The sequence below is a fragment of the Sitophilus oryzae genome, unplaced genomic scaffold (assembly GCF_002938485.1).
Source record: "Sitophilus oryzae breed Bouriz unplaced genomic scaffold, Soryzae_2.0 scaffold_682_pilon_pilon, whole genome shotgun sequence".
NCBI lineage: Eukaryota > Metazoa > Arthropoda > Insecta > Coleoptera > Curculionidae > Sitophilus > Sitophilus oryzae.
Window position 1 is genome coordinate 4801299 of NW_022147287.1, and position 21395 is coordinate 4822693.

Here is a 21395-nt window from a genome sequence, read left to right on the forward strand (position 1 = left end):
TTGTGAGGAGATTTCTCACGTAAAAATAAGATTTATTTTTCATATCAACATAGGTCCGATTCTGCTTTGTTTCGTAGCTACAGGGTGTTCAAATCTAATATTTTTTCGATTTATTATAATTTTTTCCAAGTACGTTTAGCGTTTAGAATAAAATTTTGAGGGTAAAAGTTACTATAAATACGGCATGTTTTAAAGCTAAAAAAGTGTCGACATATTCACCAGGGTTATCACTGGAATATTTCTCTAAAAAAAGAATGTACGCTACTGCCTTTCTTTTCTCTTGTTAGCAAAATAGTGTAAGCAGTTTAATGCCGATTAAAAGTTGTCTCTTAATGTTTTATCGATTTTGGCCTCTCTAATGAGATAAACGCAATTCTCTTAATTTGCCTTGATCCAAGTCTAATATCAACTTTTTAAAAATTTTAATATCATTAACTTGCGAAAGTTTTGAATTAAAAATATGAAAAAAATAAATATGGGTATGGAAATGCATAATTTTAGAGTTACAGCATGTTAAAACTTTTTAAAATTATATTTTAACCTCTATAGGGTGGCTCAAAAAAGTTTGAGTGGATTTGGATTATTTTTTTTTAATGGAACACCCATTAAGTTTGTTTTGATAGTTTCAGAGATATTAATAAATAAATGAAAAAAATATATTTTTTAGCCTTTCTTATAAAATTTATTAAAAATACAAAAACTGTCCTGAAATCAAAAATACTCCAGGTAATATAGTTGGTCTGTATTCACTTTATTATAAATATCGTAATCTTAAACTATACAGGGTGTTCGCAATTCTATTTCAAACTTTCTAAAATATAAAATCATTTTCCTTCGTTTTTTTTAAATGGAACACCCTGTATATTATTTTTTTGTTGGATGGAGAATTCGAAAGTGAACATTTTTTGGTTCGGTTTCGTATCCAATTAAGTAAGTCCATCGGTAAAGAAAACTTCCGTAAAAAAATTAGCATTTTCTTGTACTTTAAATCCTGCCCAATTACAAAATTCCGTTCTATTTTGAAAATCGTTTTCTGTTAGGCTCTGATGGAGTTGGTAATGGTAAGGATGGTAACGATATTTTTTTTAATATTCTCCGAACCGTCCTTTCATTTACGCCAGTTGCTGCGCTGATTTCTTTTTGAGACGAATTTGGATTTTCCTCTACAGTTAAAAGTATATTTAACTGATTTTCTTCGTTCGTTCCTCTTTTTTAGAGATCACGCTTCCAGTATCAGTAAATCTTTCAAAGAGTCTTCTCTCTCTCTCTCTAAAACTAACCTCTTCAGGATGCCTTCTTTCAGGATACCGACAAGCATACAGCTTACTTGCTAGTAAACAATTTTTTTCGCTTTCGCCCAACACAAATATCATATCAACAAGTTCACCTTTGCTAAAATTCATTTTACATTCACAATCTACTGAATATTTAAAAATTAATATACTTTTTAATTATGTTAACAGTTAACTGAATTAAATGAAAAACTATTGTGTCATATAAACTGACAACTATTGTAAATTTTGACATAGCAATCTACGTTTCTTGAAAGCCAAATGCGGATATTCATTAAACGTTAAGGCATTAAAGGATTTTAGTCGTTCAAAGTTTTTTTTTATCTATTTCTGGTACTAAAATAACTTGGAAGTTAGATTACAACATAATTATACTGTAAGACTTATTTTTCAAAGCCAGCTAATGATTTTTTGTCTTAAATCTGCGTTGCTAGAGCCATATGTAATAAATACTCCAAATATCTGCGAAACCGTTAAAAGTTTTAAAATGCTTTAAATTCGAAAAATGTTCACTTTTCAATTCTCCATCTATTGAAAAAATAATATACAGGGTGTTCCATTTAAAAAGAACGAAGAAAAATTATTTTGTATTTTAGAAAGTTTGGCACAGAATTTTGAACACTCTGTATGACTTAAGATTACGATATTTATAGCAAAGTAACTATAGACCAACTATAGTAAGTACCTGGTGTATTTTTGATTTCAAGACAGTTTTTGTATTTTTAACAATTTTTTTAAGAAAGACTGAAAAATGTATTTTTTTCATTTATTTATTAATATCTCTGACACTACCAAAACAAATTTAATAATGTCTTAGGATTATGTAAAATGATCAAAAAATAAACAACCAAAAATGCATTAATATACAGGGTGTTCCATTTAAAAAAAATCATCGCAATCCACTCACACTTTTTTGAGCCACCCTGTAGAGGTTAAAATATTTTCCTGAAATACGTCCTAGTATATACTATAGATTTGCACTGGAAAGAAATTATAAATTTTTTATTATAGGAGCTACAGATGCCCGACGCACTATTGCCGGACCCTGTATAGAGAAAAGAAAGTTCTTTTCATTGCGGCGCCACTTGACCCCCCTTCCCATTTGAAAAAAGTTGGGGGATGACACCCCCGCTTAGACGGTTGAATATTTTGCAATAATTTTTGGGGCAAAAGTTGTCCCCCTCACAAACAAAATTGATGTGTTTTTGGATTTTTTGAAAAAAAAATTACCCTGGCCGTTATGCCTTGCGGAACGTTTTCGATAGGCCACCCTGTATATACGAGTACATACATATTTTTCTATATCACTCTACCCTCTAATACATTTCTTTTTCCTTTAGCAAAACGAAGGATCAAACTCTTAAATAAATAATTCGATATTAAATATCGTAGAAGCGGATAACTCTATTCATTCTCTCCCTCTGTCGTACATGAACGACAATTCCAGGCTAAGTGGAGCCCCAGCCAGCGAGAACATTTCAATGCAACATCCCCGCAGCGCTCAACAAGTATTTTTCAACCCCCAGCGGTTGCATCTTGCCTCCCCTCAAAAGATACTCGATCCTCTTCATTTTCCTTTACTTGGGATTTTCCTTTTTTGTGCCGGTGAGCTCTAGGTTATTAAATCCGATCAGTTTTCCAAAGGTTTCGTACTCGATTAGGTAAAGAAAGCTTTGCCGTGCTTGAATTAGTTTTACCTTTTACCTATATCATTCTTTTTTTAAGTTATATTTTTTGATATTAGAAAATTTATCTACATATTATAAAAAATATGATTTTTATTCAAACCTCTGGCCACAGATTAGGTATCCTATTGTAGCGTTTTTTTTTAGAACTACCACTGCGAACGACGGCTTTTCATCGGAGAGCAGTCGTGGGTAAGGTATTTCACGAGAGAGAAAACTAATCAATAACAATAAACAAAAAAATACAGATATTGGGCGCCAGGCCAGGCCAGGCATGTACAGAGAAAGAAAACACAGTTGTATATTACTTAAAACATTTATTCATGATGTTCGTTGCTGATACATGACATTGTAGAGTTCTAGTGAATATGTAGTGGTTATATGTCAAAGAAAGTGGTGGTAAGAGTTGTACTAAATATCTATGAAAACAACTATGATACAATACAAGACATGTAAAGTTTAAGAGAATATATGAAATGTAGCATTACTTTAATTAATTTGATTAAAAAAAAAAAAAAAAAAAAAAAATATATTTCTATAAAAAAAGTTACTATTACAAGACACAATGCAATGAAACCTAAGATTAAATTATTATTTTAACTACTATAATCGACATGAATGTTTCTTAGCAATCTACACTCAAATAGTCTATACTATTATTATTTAAGATGTACGTTACTTGTTTAAGACTGTTAAATGTTTTTGAATAGTTAAATGCAAACTTATAACTAAAATCTACACTTAGCTGTTCCTTTATGCATCCTGCTTTAAACAGTAACAGCGTGAGTTGGTCTCGCATCTCTATACTCAGCCATACAACACAACCAAAGGGGCCAAAATGAGGACACCATTTAATATTATAACAGCCATAACAAACTAGCTTATAGCTGGGAACGAAGAAGCATGGGACTCAAGCTACATCCACGCTGTGGTACTTTTATGTAAGAAAAAAATCATTCTTATAAGGGACACTTCGTCCACAGGACTTCCGTACATAAGATAATGTCCTTACATAAGACACTATCCGTACCTTGAAAATAGTCCGTACCTTGGAAAAAACCCGTACCTTGAAATCAATACATAAATAAATAAATAAACCTACCTCGAAACACTTCCGAGGCGACTCAATAAATAATAAAACAACCTGTCCTTTCTTCCATCTGACATTCTGGAGGAAAAAAGAAAACCAACGTGCCAGCAAAAATACAAATACAAGTTGGACATCCGGGTAATTCTACCCTAAAAATATTCAATAATCATATCGAACATCTATAAAAGGTAATAACTCATCTTTACCTGTAGACTCGAAATTAGCAGCTTATTCAAATTATACAGCAAGACTTAAATAATCACCATTTCCAAAAGCTGGGATACAACAGGGCGTCAAAACAAAGTGAGGTTACGCACGGAGGGTTTAACAGAAGCGATGTTGACAAGCGCCTCCTCAAAGCGATAACAGGGTTGTCGACCAGAGAACGTAAAAATTACGCGTTGGCGACTAGGGAACGTAAAAATTACGCGTCAAATAAACTATCCGGCCTAAACGAGAGGGAATCCGGTGATGATAGGCCAGACATCATATATTATTATTATAAAAAAGACAGGTAACGAACTAAAAACGTTACACTATAAGTATACAGATGAAAATCTTATCCCTAATTCTTGGTACGGAAATTGTTTTTTATGCCGATGTGCAAACGAGTCAAATTTCTCCCCTGTGCGCAAAAAAATAAACTCGCGTAAATAACAATAACAGCGTAATAGAGAGAAATCGCGGTGGGGTGCGTGCATGGATGTTAATAAAGCCAGGTGTTATTTCCTTACGTCGAGGTGGTATAACTCTCTTCATTTATAGTTATCGGATCGCGAAAGAATTTGATCGCGTCGCGTCCGCTATTTAAACTTAACCTAACTTTGAATTTTAAAATCTTTGAAATTTAGTCTTTGTTTACTAGGTATTTTAAAACTAAAGGGCTAAACTGCTTATTTCCAGTGCTTTATTGTTCAACGTCTGCCAGTGGGTTTAGCGCAACAAGCAACAAATTCTCATTGAAGGGCTAAGTCGTCATCTGCTGTAAACCTAAGACTTTTTATAGGTTCTTTAGTATGGAAAGAGGTCCCAAGTAGCCTCGGGACGTTATCTACGTCGGGTATACGTCCACAGTTTCAATAAACCCGACGTCGGGTACAAACGTCGGTTCGACCGCCTGACGACCCTTATTTGCACCTAAATGGGGAATACAGATTCCGGTCGCCTCGACGTCGCTATCTTGACCTAATTGGGAATGTAATTCTACCAATAACCAACGTCATATTACGTTGATTTTTAGTCACTTTTAAAAATTCGTCGCAAGCACTTACGTTACGTTTGGTTTTCATATTCGCTACCAAGATACATAAAAACCTTACCAAACTACCTAATTACAAATGGATTCATATCACTCCTCGAATATAACTATATAAGTGCCTATCTATTTCATTTATTAATATATTCTGAATCATTAATCCGGACATTCAGTTTTTCAACGGAAGTCACTTTTCTTCATATTATTTGATCTAAAATGCTTCCGTGGAACACAACAGCGCCTTTCAAAATTAGGTAAGATTTATGAAATAAAAATATCTACAAAATAGTAACTTCGCAAAATATTTTTTATTTTTCTAGCGTGGGTTTATCATAAAACTTAACGATGTTGGTTTCCCTCCAAACTCAACCTTATCAGTATTATTCTACTAGAAATCGAAACGTGAATATAAATTTTAAAAACAAAAAACGATTTTTAAAATGGCTGACAATCGGATACGTGTTACGAATGGCGGATTTCTGTGACCGACTTAATATGAACTACCAATATACCAATTCCGACCGTCTCCAACACTAGTCGTCTCACACGACCGAAGTCATCAACCGGACGACCGGCAATCGTATTATTACGTATATATTCCAAACGTACCGCTACGTTAACCTCACTATTGCGTATTCAAGTGATTTTGGTTTGCAGTGCAAACTATATTTACTCTCTCTCTCGCTTTTCTCCTTAAAAAAAAATGGGCAGCCAATTTTTTAAGCCTAACCTCACATGTCGGAGGGGGATGGGGTCTGCTGGTTTCCTAAGCTAGAAAATGAAATTAAGATGCACCAGTGTAATTCAGCATCTCTTCCGGATAAAAAGCATTACTGGGTGGAGGCAGACATTTCACTAAACTTACTATTATTATTTTGTAAAGCCCTCGAAGCATACTTTCTCTTTAAAATGTATATAAATTGCTGCATAATGATCTAAATGCCTTTTTAGTGTTTTTTTAGGCATAATAAAAAAATTAAGTTTGTTACAAAAACTTTTTATTAGGTTTTTATGTTCATGATGTTAATTAGGTCGCAAATGCTACTTAATGTGTTTGTATTTACGGACCCGGTAAATAGAGATACGTTAAATTAGGTTATAATATGAACATTAAAATACAACAAATTATAATTGGACGTTACTTAGGGATTATCAGTGAGACGTATTCTATTCGGACAACGGGTAGACGTAGGGCTAGTTCAAGTATATGTACGTCGTGCAAGCCAACGTGGGAACGACGTTGGGAAATTAATTAAAAATTGGTACGTGTTATTTTGTACGTCGACAGATCGTTGGATCTACCGACTCGGTTCCAACGACGTCGCTTTTAATAGGAAAGCGACGTCACAGGTCGTATCACCAGCACCCGACCTAAATTTGCACAAAGTCTGACGTCGCTTCAGGTCAGATTTAGTTCGAAGTCAGATAGATGCTACTTGGGGCGGAATCCATATTTTGTGCCATATTTATTTAATTAAAACTAACCCCAGCTACTTAAATATCAAATTACCTAATAAAACTAAAGTAATAATTTCAAACAATTTTTTTTAAACATATTAAACCTTAAAAATAAAAGATCAGCAGGCCGGCTCCGGTTAATCAATACCCGCACCATGCCCATTTAAGCAATTTTTAAACGTTATCAGAAGTTATTTAGAAAGAGCGCGCCTTGGTGTAATTGATTCGCAGATTACGTCAGGCGATAACGTTATTAGCGAGTGATGCGTTAAAAATTGGACTCGCGCATTTCGTAACCATGATAAGGTCATAAGGTACGCGTAAATACTGCATGGCGCTATTCGGTTTTCCGATATCTCTCTAATACTGTGCCGGTCAGGCGCTGTGCACAATTTTACGGGCCATAAGTGGGCGTGCTATGTGCGCAACTAGTCACCTAACTAGTGCCCGATTCCGAAAAAAACAAAGTTTATAAAAAAAAAACAATAAAGGAAAAACAAAAGATTATTAATCTGATATAATCTGTAGGGCTCTGGGCAACTCTTAGTAAAAAAAACTAAATTTAGTGACCTCGAATATAGAATTTTTAAATGTTGTATGTATACGTGTATGTAAAATAGTCTAAACTTTTATTTAGAAAATTTTAAAAATTTGTAAAATTAATACCTACATAAAAAGAAATAAAATAAATAACAGCATAATTAAAAAAAACAGACAACAGAAAAGATAAAATATACTCTCTCTCTCTCTCAAAATGGACGCGTTCGAATTGAAAACGCAATCTCCGGGCGTTTAATATGACGACGCCTGTTATGAAATTCCAGTTCAGCAATGCGATGATAAAATAGGTTAATTGCACAAAGGACTGACTAATTAGCGAAAATATTTATATCAAATTTTGACGCCTAATAAACTGAGTTTCTATGAAAGTTCCCAGTTTTATTTTCAAACTGCGCCTACACATAATAACACTTAGTGAAATGAAAATTACATTTTTTTCCTAGTTGTTATGAGTTTTATAAAGTTGAAATATTATATAATACAGCCTTTGCTTTTAGATAAATATTCCGGCTAGCTAATGCTGTAAAAGATTTACCGGACTTATAACGTAAATGTCGATTATCAGAACTATTTTAACAGACTTAATCTGGGCTAAAAAACTAGTGTTCTCGAAGTAGTTACATTCACGTTATTTAATATTAAATATTTTTGATATACAGGGTGTTTCAAAAAACATGTGCCATCTCTCTCGTGGGGAGATTCCTCATGTAAAAATAATATTTATTTTTCATATCAACATAGTTCCGATTTTGCTTTGTTTCGTAGCTACATGGTGTTAAAGTCTTAGAAATCTTTCCATTAATTACAATTTTCTTCCAAGTACTTTTAGTGACTGGAATAAAATTTTGAGGGTAAAAGTTACTATAAGTGCTACATATTTTACTGCTAAGAAAGAGTCGACAATTAATAAAACAAAAATAAAATTAATAACTTATATATTTTACCTAATTTATTATTAAATATTATTACTATTAATCTAACCTACAGCAATTTCAAATAACTTTAACACCAACTTGACAATCCTGAAAAATGTTGTTAACCAAAGAGTAAATAAATTCTGAATTCGCTAACGCCAACTTATTTTTCATTAAAAAAAATTACCAGCTTTCGTAACTAGGTCGGCCATATTGAGGAACTTTTAAAAGACTTGTACTATACAGGGTTGTTCACCACATACGACACGAAGTATTGTAGCTAAACGACTAGATTTTTACAAATTGTAAGTTTTGGATTCGTTGAAGGACTATTAGAGCTACAATTTATACATATTTTTACAAAATACAGAGTGTCCCAAAACTTTACTATACAGAGTGTCTAAAAATTAATTTCAAATAATTACTAGCTTTAAACGACAATAATTTGTTTAATTTAAATAGAACACCCTGTATATTTTATGAGAATCAGATGCACAATTTAATTGTCTATCAAATTGTATTATACCATTTTTTACCTATCTCTTCAAGTTTCCGTAGAAAATGCATTTTCTTGTAATTTAGAACTCATTTATGTCAGTATACCCATGGAATACTGACATTTTAGATTATTTTTTAAAGATGTACCAAATTTTTAAAAGGTACAGATACTAATATATGCGGATTCGTTTATTTCATTAAAAAAAACTGTTTTAAATATTTGTTAAAGGACCAATTAATATGATTCAGTATTCAAACTACATTAATTGACTGTTTGCGTTGATTAATAATAATTGCCAAATACTAAAAGCAGATTATGTATGTGTATTAGACAGTGTGGTAAAAGTAACTTACAGCAAAGGTATATTTAATTTTTTCGACAAACTATTTATAACAGCAGGGCTGTTCATTTCCTGTATTATTATATTGATCTCTGGATTCGTCACATTTATTTAGGAATAATTTATTAACAGACACAATTAAGTATGTAGTTAATTAGTTTTTTTTTTTTTTTTTTTTTTTTTTTTTTTAATTAATGGTATACTCTTTTATAAAGAGATTTAAATAGTTTTTCTTTTGCATACAAATGGGCTAGTAATATTATCGTTTTACTAAAAGCGATAATGACTCTATATAATACATTATTACATTTGTTGTTTTAAAAGCAAACAATCTAAAGATGTCAATATTCCATGGGTATATTGATAAATGTGGTCTAAATTATAAGAAAATGCATTTTCTACGAGAACTTGAAGGAATAGGTAGAGGTAGACAATACCATTTGACAGACAATTAAATTGTGCATCTGAGTTCTCATAAAATATACAAGTTGTTCTGCTTGCGTTTAAACAAAAATATTATTAAAATAATTTTAGAAAAAAAAAAAAAAAAAACTATAATTTTTATTATTGCAACACAATAACTGATCGATAAATAAACTTCAGTAAATGTTTGAGTATTAAAAACTTTGATATCTTCGGAGAAATGAACCCTCAAAATTTATACTGCAATTTCATAAAATTGAAAATATTTCAAAAACGGTGGTTTAAGTGTAATAAACCTTAATCAAATTTACCTTTGATGTTAAACTAAATGCATGTACAGGGTGTTCCATTTAAAAAAAATACAACTTTGATATTTTTTATTTATTTGGGACACTCTGTGTCTTTAATAAAAATATTTTTTTAAATTGTGGCTCTAATGGTCAGCTAACCAAACCCAAAGGCACACAATTTGTAAAAATCTAATCGTTTAGCTACAATACTCCGTGTCGTATGTGGTGAACAACCCTGTAGAAGGATTTTATTTTCTTTGTCTAATTTGTTCAACTTCTCTAGGACTCCATAGATAAAAAATAACTATTTTTTAATGTTTTATGTACTGTATCTTTAAAACAACGTATTTCCAGACCCATTTTTGTATATGCACTTTTCAAAAACCATTTATTAGCTATTCTGGATCATCCTATAGAAAAAAAATCAAAACTGTCAACTCAATCAAAACGAATCGTCTCTATATGACTTAACTCGCTTAAGAAATTGAGTTAGAGCTGGAATATCCGAATGATTAAGCCGTTCTAGAGTCGTCCGATTCGAACGTTAATTGCCCTCATTCAGATAGAGCAATTAGATTTAAACAGGCGGCACGAAAGGGCTGAGCGCGCTCTATACACTCCCTTCTATTAAGTTATTCGCCGTCCTCACAGTCCTAACCTTATTAATTACCAGTCTTATTTCGTAGATTTGTGCCATTAAAATTCAATTAAATAATTACCCAGGAAACAACGTACAGTTATTACGTGATCTCTTGAATTTTAAAGACATAGAATTTTCATGCATGCAATGCAATTATTAAATATCCCATGAATTTAATACTGCATCCGTACAAGAATAATCTATTCTTTAAGATCACATATTTGTCATTTCCATTTGTTTTTAGAAGCAAAGATCACAACATTACTATTCCTGAATGCATGCCACTTTGATATCACCACTACTCTCTGGGAATTACCCATACAGCACGTAAAATCACTTTTACGATGTGTTTACATTACTAGATGTAGACACAGGGTGACATAATTCCCCCGATGTAAATATGCTACGTTTACACATTGTAGTTCAACACGTATGCTTAAAGGTTAAACGTCCGCCTCACAATGTAGCCACAGTATAGCATTTACGTATACACAAAGTGTGCCGTAGGATACACGGTGCTTGTGTATTACGTTTAAACTATGTTTACACATTGCAGTTGTGACTATCGCGTGTATACGTATGTATTTAGCTTCGTATATACATCTTGTGCTAGATAAAACTACTTCTTATGAACGAATTTAGGAAATAATACAAGTTTTGATGCCTAACGTTTCGTTCTTTTTTAAGAAATATTTATTCAATGACACCAATTATATCTTTTTAGAACTAAAATTAGGAAGGCAAAACTTTGTATTTTCCAAAAGTATCTCGATCGTAAGTTCAAGAGAAGTAGCCTTAAGAATTGTTCCATTTTGTTTTGTATTAAATGTACCATTTTTTCTTCCATAAAATGGATTAAGTGGTTAAAAATAAAATTCTTATATTTCTTTATATCATGGAACGCAATAGCGCAAATCACACAATAATAATAATTATTTTGCTGCAGAAACCAGTAGTAAGAAAACACTGTAAAGAACAGAATTTGTATCAAAATGTATTAAAATATGATTACCTAGTATAACAACATACTAAAATGGTAAACACTGGTATATCGCCATGATTTGGTGGACCTCGTTTTAGTCATTTTTTTTTCTCCTTTTTTTCCTCCAAGCAGTTGGTTTATTAGCATACTCATTCATCGAGCACTCTGTTGGACTTTGTTGTATTTTATTTCCAGGTTAACAATCTCACCCTTAAATTTTATATGAAACTGACTATTGAATATTAAACATATCTGTATATTGATCCATCAATAACTTACCGAATATCAGTGTAAGAAGTTCTTTGAAGTGTTTAAATGTTTCTTTCTATGGTCCATTTAGATTTGTATTATTTCCAAATTAAAAAAAAAATATTGCAGAGCTAACTCAGCTAACCTCTTTATCATAATACGAGAATATTTGGAGTTTTTATTCATTGGAGTCAAAATTTGATAAATTGGGTATCGAGTAAGGGAAGAGTCGCTGCTATAATATTAATAATACTCTTAGGAAGGTGTAATAAGGTAATTAATAACCTGTACTTACCTTAAAATCTCTTTTAAACTACACACAAACAGGACATTTATATAGAGCTTCCGAATGATAAAACAATAATGGCTGCTAACATATACCACTCCTAGAAAGGAGAAAGGAGAGAGGACTGAGAGGACACATAAGATACACTTGGTCGGTGTATCTACGCTGAGGCTACCCGCGCATGCGCACACCTTCATTTCATGCTAGAATGTAGACACAACAGTACACTATTACAAAGTGTTATATATAGATATTTATATTATGTGTATACGTCACATTTTTACAAGGTGTGTACTATAGGCACAACTATGATACGAAGTATCACACATACATATGACTTATACATCTCATATACCGACGTCAGATTTCATCATTTTAATAATTATTTGTTACGTTACAAAAAAACTCTTTAGAAACTTGAGTGCATACGGTATACAACTAGTAACTCACTCACTCTCTCTCTCTCTCTCTCTCTCTCTCTCTCTCTCTCTCTCTCTCTCTCTCTCTCTCTCTCTCTCTCTCTCTCTCTCTCTCTCTCTCTCTCTCTCTCTCTCTCTTTCTTTCTCTCTTTCTCTCTCTCTCTCTAAAAATTCAACTGTAGATCTAGTATGGATTCCTAGCCATGTGGGCATAAGAGGTAATGAAGATGCTGATAAGATTGCAAAGACTGCAACAAATGATGAAGATTCCATACCACTTGCATTTTCTATCTCTGAACTTAAATTTCTACATGTATCCACAATAAAAAGTGGTATTCAGGCAGAGTGGGAAGTAACAGGAGATTCAAATAACCTATATAAATGTAAACCTCAATTCTTCCAAGCTTCTGTAGCTCGATCATTATCCAGAAATGAAGAAGTAATTGGGGATCGGCTCAGATTGGGCCACTGCTATTTCTCTCATTCTTTCCTTTTAAAAGGCTATCCTCCGCCTAACTGCTCTCTTTGTGGCAACCAATCCTAATAGAATGTCCCTCCTTCATTAACTTAAGACAATCATTTGGTCCAAATGGCGATCTGGCTTTCCTACTACCTTGATGCTAATAATCTTCGCAGTCTTTGTTCCAATTTATTAGGGAATCAGAATCTGGTTTTAGCTCTCGTTTAATTTAACTTTAATTTGATCAATGCCGCTAAATGGTTCAGCAGCTGATGCGGCTTATACAAAATCCTTCCTTCGTTCTATTTGTTTTTAGGGTTCCGTACCTCAAAAGAAAAAACAGAACCCTTTTAGGATCACTTAAAGGAATTCCAACTGATTCCAATAATATTTAGTGGTTTAAAAATATATTATCGAATAATGTCAGTTTGTCAGTTTAAGTATATTATGTTAAACAAGACTCCAGACGATGACTATGTGAATAAGCGACCTTTTCCATGACGAAACGAAAGGGAAAGGTGCTTGGCGTCGGTCTGAGGGCGTATGGAAATGAGATGGAAATGAGTCGGCGGCGGCGGCGGAGGCTCACTTGGGCGATAAGAAGTGGCCACGACGTCGGTATGAATGACGCCGCACGCGAACCTCGCATTCCCACGAGGTGCGTCGCGACGCTCAGTCTACGCACAGGGACGGAATAATCAAAACCAATACGCGTCAGTACCAGGAAGTCTTAAATTTATCTTCAACTATTGCCACATTATGAAATTGGTATAAATTTTTATTTGAGTTTTTTTTTAATTTTTAGATATCTATATCTTTATCAAGAGTGTCTCAACCATAGAGCCTAGAGACTAACCCATATACAGGTGTGTCCTAATATTAAGGGAATCCAATCTGTGGAACTAGACCAACTACGGTCGCTCGAAGATATTGCAAATAATTTTGATAATATACAGGGTGGTCTGAACTGTATTCCGGAAACTTCGGCAGTATATTTTGCAGATAAAAATAAGTAAAAAAAGTTTGTATAAATGTATGTCCTAAAATGCGTAGTTTCGGAGATACAGGGTGTAGAAGTTTCATTTTTATTTCGATTTTTTCCAAATAATTTCTGAGGGAACGTCAATATTTGGTGAAAATTGGTGTTTGGGAGTTTTTTGATATGAGAAATTTGATTTTGATGTCAATATGACTCCTATTTGTAGGGGGCGTCACCTACATGTGTTTTAACTGTTTTGCAGTCTAATAACTTTTCGTCCGTACCTGTATAAAACTACTGAGTGAAAGAATATACATTTCCGTGACTCTCTACGCAAAAAATATCCTTTGGTAAAACTCGCTACGAGCAACCGTTCTCAAGATATTCATTTAATAGTCAATACATGTCATTATTGAGAAAAAAAATAAACGCGTTGAGTAGCTTTTGAAAAAACAAATTTGAAAATTTTTTATTTTTTTTTAAATTAATCATAAATTTTCCTACGAAGAAATGATGATAAAACAGTTTCAGTTGAACTTTTGGCACAAAACATTTCAAATTTATGATTTCAATCTAATAACTGTTGAGTCAACGCATGTTTAATTTAAGTCAATGATGATAGGTATCGATAATTTTGATTCCAAATATCTCGAGAACCATTACTAGTAGCAATTTTTACCAAGAGATATTTTTTACGTAAAAAACGTCGTAAATTCCTATTTTTTACTCGCTAATTTTTTACAGGTGGCGCCCTCTATAAGTAAGAGTAATTTTAACATCAAAATCAAATTTCCCATGTCAAAAAACTTGCAAACACCAATTTCCATCCAAATATTGACGTTACTTCATAAATTATTTAGAAAAAATCGAAATAAATATGAAAGTTGTACACCCTGTATCTTCGAAACTAAGCATTTCAGAACATATATATTTTTAGAGAGATAATGTCGTGATCAAAAAAACAAAATGCTCACAAAAGATGAGGCTACAATGTGATTTGATTTAGTAGTAGCTACTACAGCTGCTGCACCCTATAGGGGCACCTAAAGTTCGGGCAAAAAGCTTCGTCTTATTGTTGTGCCCTGTATATGCTCAAAATAAATTCGGAATAAAAATTTCTGACGGAGCATCCGTTAAGAAGGAATTAATTTACAATTTAAAAAAAATCATCAAAATCTAATGAGTGGCTCGCAAGAAATCCAACTCTGAAATTGGGACTAGTTTTAGTGGCCGTTTTTTTTGCCGGTGAGTGTATTTACATACTGACGAAGTCTCCGGAATACAGTTCGGACCACCCTGTATAGGGGAAAATTTCCTTTAAAAACATACAAGTAGAAAAATTGATTTTATTTTATATTTATGAAAAATACTAAAGAAACTATTTCATAAAATACATATTTTTTTTGTTTTAGTAGCGATTTTTCCAGAAATTTGCAGGAAAGAAACCCTCATCTATTGTAAATAAATATTTAATTGACATCAAACCGAGACAATTCCTTCCTGATTCCGGATCTGTAGCAGGAAAGACCGTTTACTGCGTGCACCAAACAGGAACTAAGTGAATCACCGGTCGAGGGGTATTTACACCCCTCATTCCTGTAATTCACGTGGATGTTTTAACGCAAAGAATTACATTTTCCGTCCCCCGTCCTCGGGACCCCTTCCGTCGTTGCACTGCCCTTGTTTAACGTATTTTCCGTTGCGTGACCTTACCCTCGACAGGACCATTAGGCCGGCTGCAGGATTATTTGGAGTTAGGTTTTCATTTATTATCGTTTTTTTTTCGTTAGTCTATATAGAAGAATTTAACAGTTTTTTTGAGTGACCAGATAAGTACTTACGTTACAGATAATTACAGCACATTATTTAACTGTCTAAAAATTAAAAGAATTTCGAAACTTTTTTACTTCTAAGAAAATTTCGAGTAATTGGAAACTTTCCTGCAAAACTTGTATATTATTTTATTCAGAAGCACGTTATTATTACGTTATTATATTATTGTTCAGAAGCATTTACAGAATACTGCTAAAGAACTACAATCAATAAATTCACAAATTAATTTTTTCAGTGTAGTTGATTGTTTATCCTGTGAAGATAATTCATATTTATGAAAAAAATATGCCAACCAATAAACCAAACCAATCATTTAAAAATGAATGTACCAATCAACGCTAACTATAAATGACACTGTTTTTATGTGGGTGATATATGTTTACTTTAACTTTAATATTTTTAATATAAAAAATAGCAATTCAATTAATTTTCTGAAAATAGAGCCATCTAAAACGGTCGTATCTTTGAAAATAAATAATTATTAATAAATTCCGTGTAATGGTCCTGCTGTTTAAGCCCAGCAGGAGTCCTAGACAGAGACACCAAAAACTAGACAGCTGTTACCGGAATGACGTAGCATAGGGGCCAGATGTTCGTCCTGTCCTTTTATTTTTTGTTAATGTGCAGAAATATTTTTTTTATGTATGTGGGGTAGTTTTTAAGGGTATTTTAACCGCCCACTGTCCCTAATCAAATATCAGCGTATCAATCGATTTAAGTGCTGTGTTGTCATGGATATTTCTGGTTTTCTGTTAAAAAAACGGGTAGTTTTTGTAAAGTATTATGTCAGTTTTGCTGGATTGGTTTTAAATAACTTTCTAATTTTTTTTGTATCTTTCAGAGTGTAATTGACGGAGAAATAATTTATTTTTGAAATAAAATGGTAGACCAACTGTAACTGTCGTAATTTTCTTTGTCTAAATAATTATGATATTTTAGATAAAAAAATCATAAATATATGATTAAAAAAAGTAAAAGAAAATATAACACTTTAAACTTGACGAAAAAAATTTCCGTTTCGTTTTTTTTGCATCTGAGTAAATTTATATTCTTTATCTAAGGATAAGTCCTGTACGCTTTTGAAGTTAAAATTACTAAACACCAACCAGACTATCTCCTCCCTGTCCCACTATTCCCTTTTATGAAAGGTCATTCTACGATCTAATCTTCACCAATTTCATCCCATCAGCCTAAATCCCGATCCCCAAGGACCTCCCCCCTCCAAATCCCATTCTCCGCCGAGCTCTTTTTCACTTTTGCCTCACTTCGGCTCTATGAAATTTCAATTCACATCCAATTTCGCGATTTTCCCCGGTCCACAATAGAGGCGCCTAATAGGAGCCACTCGGCAAAGTCGATTTTTCCCAAAGACGAAGTTACGAAAATGTAGCGGCGGAAAAGGAAAATCTCTTTACCCATAATGCCCCGTCGATTTACTTTCCGTAAAGTTGACTCTTCAAGTTTTTCACGCTGGATTTTTTTTCGGTTATTTTATAGGAAAACTATACTTTTGTACTAGGGATACACGATTAATTATACTGGTCTACAAATAATAATGTTTTTAAGTCAATAAGAATAAATAAGAATGTCATTTCGAATCTCAAATAAATATCAAAAACTGTCAATTTCGAAACGCTTTCACAAAAAAGTAATTTATCCAACAGCCCACTACTTATACAGACATTACTCATATGTATAAATGCATATAAAATAAATAATAACACACTCGTGAGTTTTTGAAGTTATAACAAACTAATGTGTTATAACTTCAAAGCCACACCATTTTATAGAAATTATTAAACTTTATTCATAAATTACTAATTCAATTATTTATTTAAATTAACACTAACATTAAATAAAAATGAAATTTGACATAGGAAATCCTTCCGGCAATAGTAAAACTTCGTGGTTTCTTGGACTTCGTATCCGGTATCATGACATTCAAGTAAGAATCACTGTGAATCACGGGAGGGACTAAATATTAGTCCTACAAAGACCGCAATAATCCCCTTCACCAAACGAAGAATTTTGGAGGGACTAGGACCTCTAAGACTCTGCGGTGATGATATTCCTCTCTCGGGGGAGGTCAAGTATAAAGGAATAATGCTGGATACCAAACTGACCTGGAACCGACATTTGGAAAATGTCACAAGGAGGGCGGTGACTACACTAGCAGTAGTCAGACGACTTCATGGAAAAATCTGGGGCCTCAGACCACAGATGGTGCACTGGCTGTACACTGGAATGGTGAGGCCTTCAGTAACATATGCATCCTTGGTATTGTGGCCTAAGGTAATGCAACAAACAACAATGCTCAGCCTTAGTAATGTACAAAGACTTGCTTGCCTGAGAATAACAGGGGCAATTAAATCCACGCCCACTGCATCAATGGAGGCGCTTCTGGACCTTCCGCCTCTTCACATAGTGATCCAGGCGGAGGCAAGAATGGGACTCTATCGACAACAAAGTGTCTTGTCTCTGGGAATTAGGACAGAAACGGGACACTTAAAGATGGGAGATTCTATCGGGGGATCTCTACTCCAAATGAGATAGGACCAAATGACCCCTCTTTATCACTACCACAAACCATTCGAGGTGAACAAAATGGATCGAGGAATATGGACAGATATAACATTCCGTCAGGATGGACTAACCTGGTATACAGACGGGTCAAAGACCGCTGAAGGAACAGGAGCTGGAGTATTTGGGGAAAGACCAAGGGCAAGCTTATCCTTTTCCTTGGGTAAACACTCAACCGTATTCCAGACAGAAATCTTCGCCATTCTACAATGTGCAAGAGAAAACAATAATAATATTAATTCGCAACAATGAAAGTAAAACTGGTAGCTCCTTTTAAATCAATTATTCTTTAGATACCTATTGAACATGAAACAGTTCTGCTGTTGGATACACTTTTGTATTGCACTCGCGTGTTATAACATACAGGGTGGCCCATCGAAAACGTTCCGCAAGGCATAACGGCCAGGGTAATTTTTTTTGTGAGGGGGACAATTTTTGTCCCTAAAATGATTGCAAAATCTTCAACCCTCTAAGCGGGGGTGGTATCCCCCAATTTTTTTCAAATGGGAAGGGGGGCCAAGTGGTACCGCATTGAAAAGGTTTTTTTTCTATACTTTCCCGCTTCGTTTTTAAAAGTCGGTCGAGTCATCGAGAAAATATGAAGGATTGAAATTTGAAAAGTTTATTTAAACATTTATCAGAGTAGATAAGGATAAACTCCTTCGACCAATTTGCTGTTTTTTCTTATTATTTCTAGATGTTTACGCATTTTTTCACTTGCCACAAGGATGAAAGATCGGGTTAGGTAGAGTGTACTTTCTTTTTGACAGGTGTAGTTAATCGGCACAACTGTCGGTACTGGGCTGAGGACAACCCCAGGGTTTTTCACGAGGTGCACACACAAAACCCTAAGAAATTTAACGTGTGGGCTGGTATTTTTAGAAATTCTATTGTGAGTCATTTTTTTCTTCCTGGAAATCTAACAGGTGATATGTACTTGGATTTACTGGAAAATACCATCGACCCAGCCCTAACTGACATCATAGAGAACAATCTTGGATACGTTGAAGCGGAACTAATATTTCAACAAGACGGTGCACCTCCACATTACTCTCAAAATGTGCGTAATTATTTAAACAATAACTTTCCCGTTCGGTGGATAGGACGAAGGGGTGCAATTGAGTGGCCTCTCCGGTCACCCGACTTGACTCCTTTAAACTTTTATCTATGGGGACACATAAAAAGTAAAGTGTATAGCACTCATTAGAAGACCTGCGAAGACGAATTATTGATGTTTGTTGCGAAGTGACCCCGCAAGTTCTTCAGAATGTTCTAGAACGGGTTGAAAATAATTTGTATTACTATATGGAGGTTGATGGGCAACATTTTCAGCATTTTCTTCATTAATAAGATAAGTTTTTTTTAATTAATTCAATTTATGCGTTTTTTGCAAAAAAAGTACTTTTCAAATTTCAGTCTTTCATATTTTCAAAATGACCCGAGCGATTTTTAAAAACAAAGCGGGGAAATATAGAGAATAGAAAGCCCTTTTCATTGCGACGCCACTTGACCCCCCTTCCCATTTGAAAAAAGTTGGGTAATGACACCCCCGCCTAGAGGGTTGAAGATTTTGCAATCATTTTTGTGGCAAAAGTTGTCCCCCTCACAAACAAAATTGACGTGTTTTTGGATTTTTCGAAAAAAAAAATACCCTGGCTGTTATGCCTTGCGGAACGTTTTCGATGGGCCACCCTGTATAAGTCACTTAAGAAAATTATAGCCTATTTCTCTATAACACATGTCTCTTCAAAAAGCGAATATCTCCAATAATAAGAAACCTATTGAGATGAATCAAAAAACAAACTATCCAGAAAAGATGCGCTTTGGTGATAAAGTGGTTTTTGAATTTCTTACTTTGTTAAACCGTTTCTCGGGGTGTCTTAAACTATCAAAAATATAACAACATTTTATTTTCCCTCATAGATATATGAGGACTTAATTTTTAATTTAAATTGAGGCAAAAAAAAGCCAAATAATTTAGCTACAAATTGTTTAAAAATCATCAAAATCGGCCTACTAGAACAAAATATATTATTGAACTTAAAAAACGTAAAAATTTTAAAGTGCCTGTTTTTTTGTACAGGTTAGTACAGAACTTTTCAAACATCATATTTTCCTCTGGGCTCTATTTATAATTTAGAGCCAAAGATGGTTAATTAAGTCTCCACTTATAGTTCTTTGCTATCGCTGGAACTAATCATAAACGAGACGTCGTAGCTTGCCAGTCCATTCCCCAGGGAAATGGATAATTGAGGGACAGGACGACAGGAAGCTGAAGGTAAATGGGATTATCCTGGCGAAAATTACCTCCGTGGCTTTTTCTCGGGATAGAAAAGCTTCAGACGACTTACTCTATTATTTATTAAAAAGTCGTAAAATAAATTAAAACAACTAATAAATTAAACTTTTTGGAAAAAAAAATTTTTGTTTTTTATTAATTTTAGTTAAAAAATATAATATCTTGATAATATGGCAACACAGGTAGTATATTAAATCTACAAGAAAGAAAACTCCAGTGGTTCTCAAAATTTCAGCAAAATATATAGGTACCGGGTGTTGCATCGTCGTTGGGAACATAGGAAATCCCATGTAAAATTTGAACTGTCCAGATATTGGCTCCCCTATAGATTTTATAGCAAAGTCGTAAATAGACTTTTTAAAGGTGTACATTTGGTAAACACACATGCCAAATTTGAACAATTTTGGACAAGCCGATTTTAAGTAATTTGAGAAAAAATTAATCGATTTTTATATTAAAACCGAACAGGTACATCAAACCCAATCAAACACCAGTCAAAAACTGACATACCTTAGGTTTACAAACTATGATTTTGTCATTGTCAAAAGTAATTTTAATAAAATTTTAATATTTAGGGAAAATTAACCGAAACATGTCAGATACACTGTCTAATCTATTTCCCGCGTATTTTATCATGTTCACTTTTTCTTTATGTGTATAACAATAAATTATTACTATAGTCTGTAAAACGAATAACTTTGAATTTGACAGTTCCCGCGGGCTTTTCTAGTGTTAATTTTATTAGGTTAGCAACTTGCGGCCATGCTGACGCAATGCCGTCTCTAATAGAACAGCCTCGGAGCGAGATTTATGACGTCACGCTAGTTAGATACCACGGATTAATAAATATGTTGTAGAATA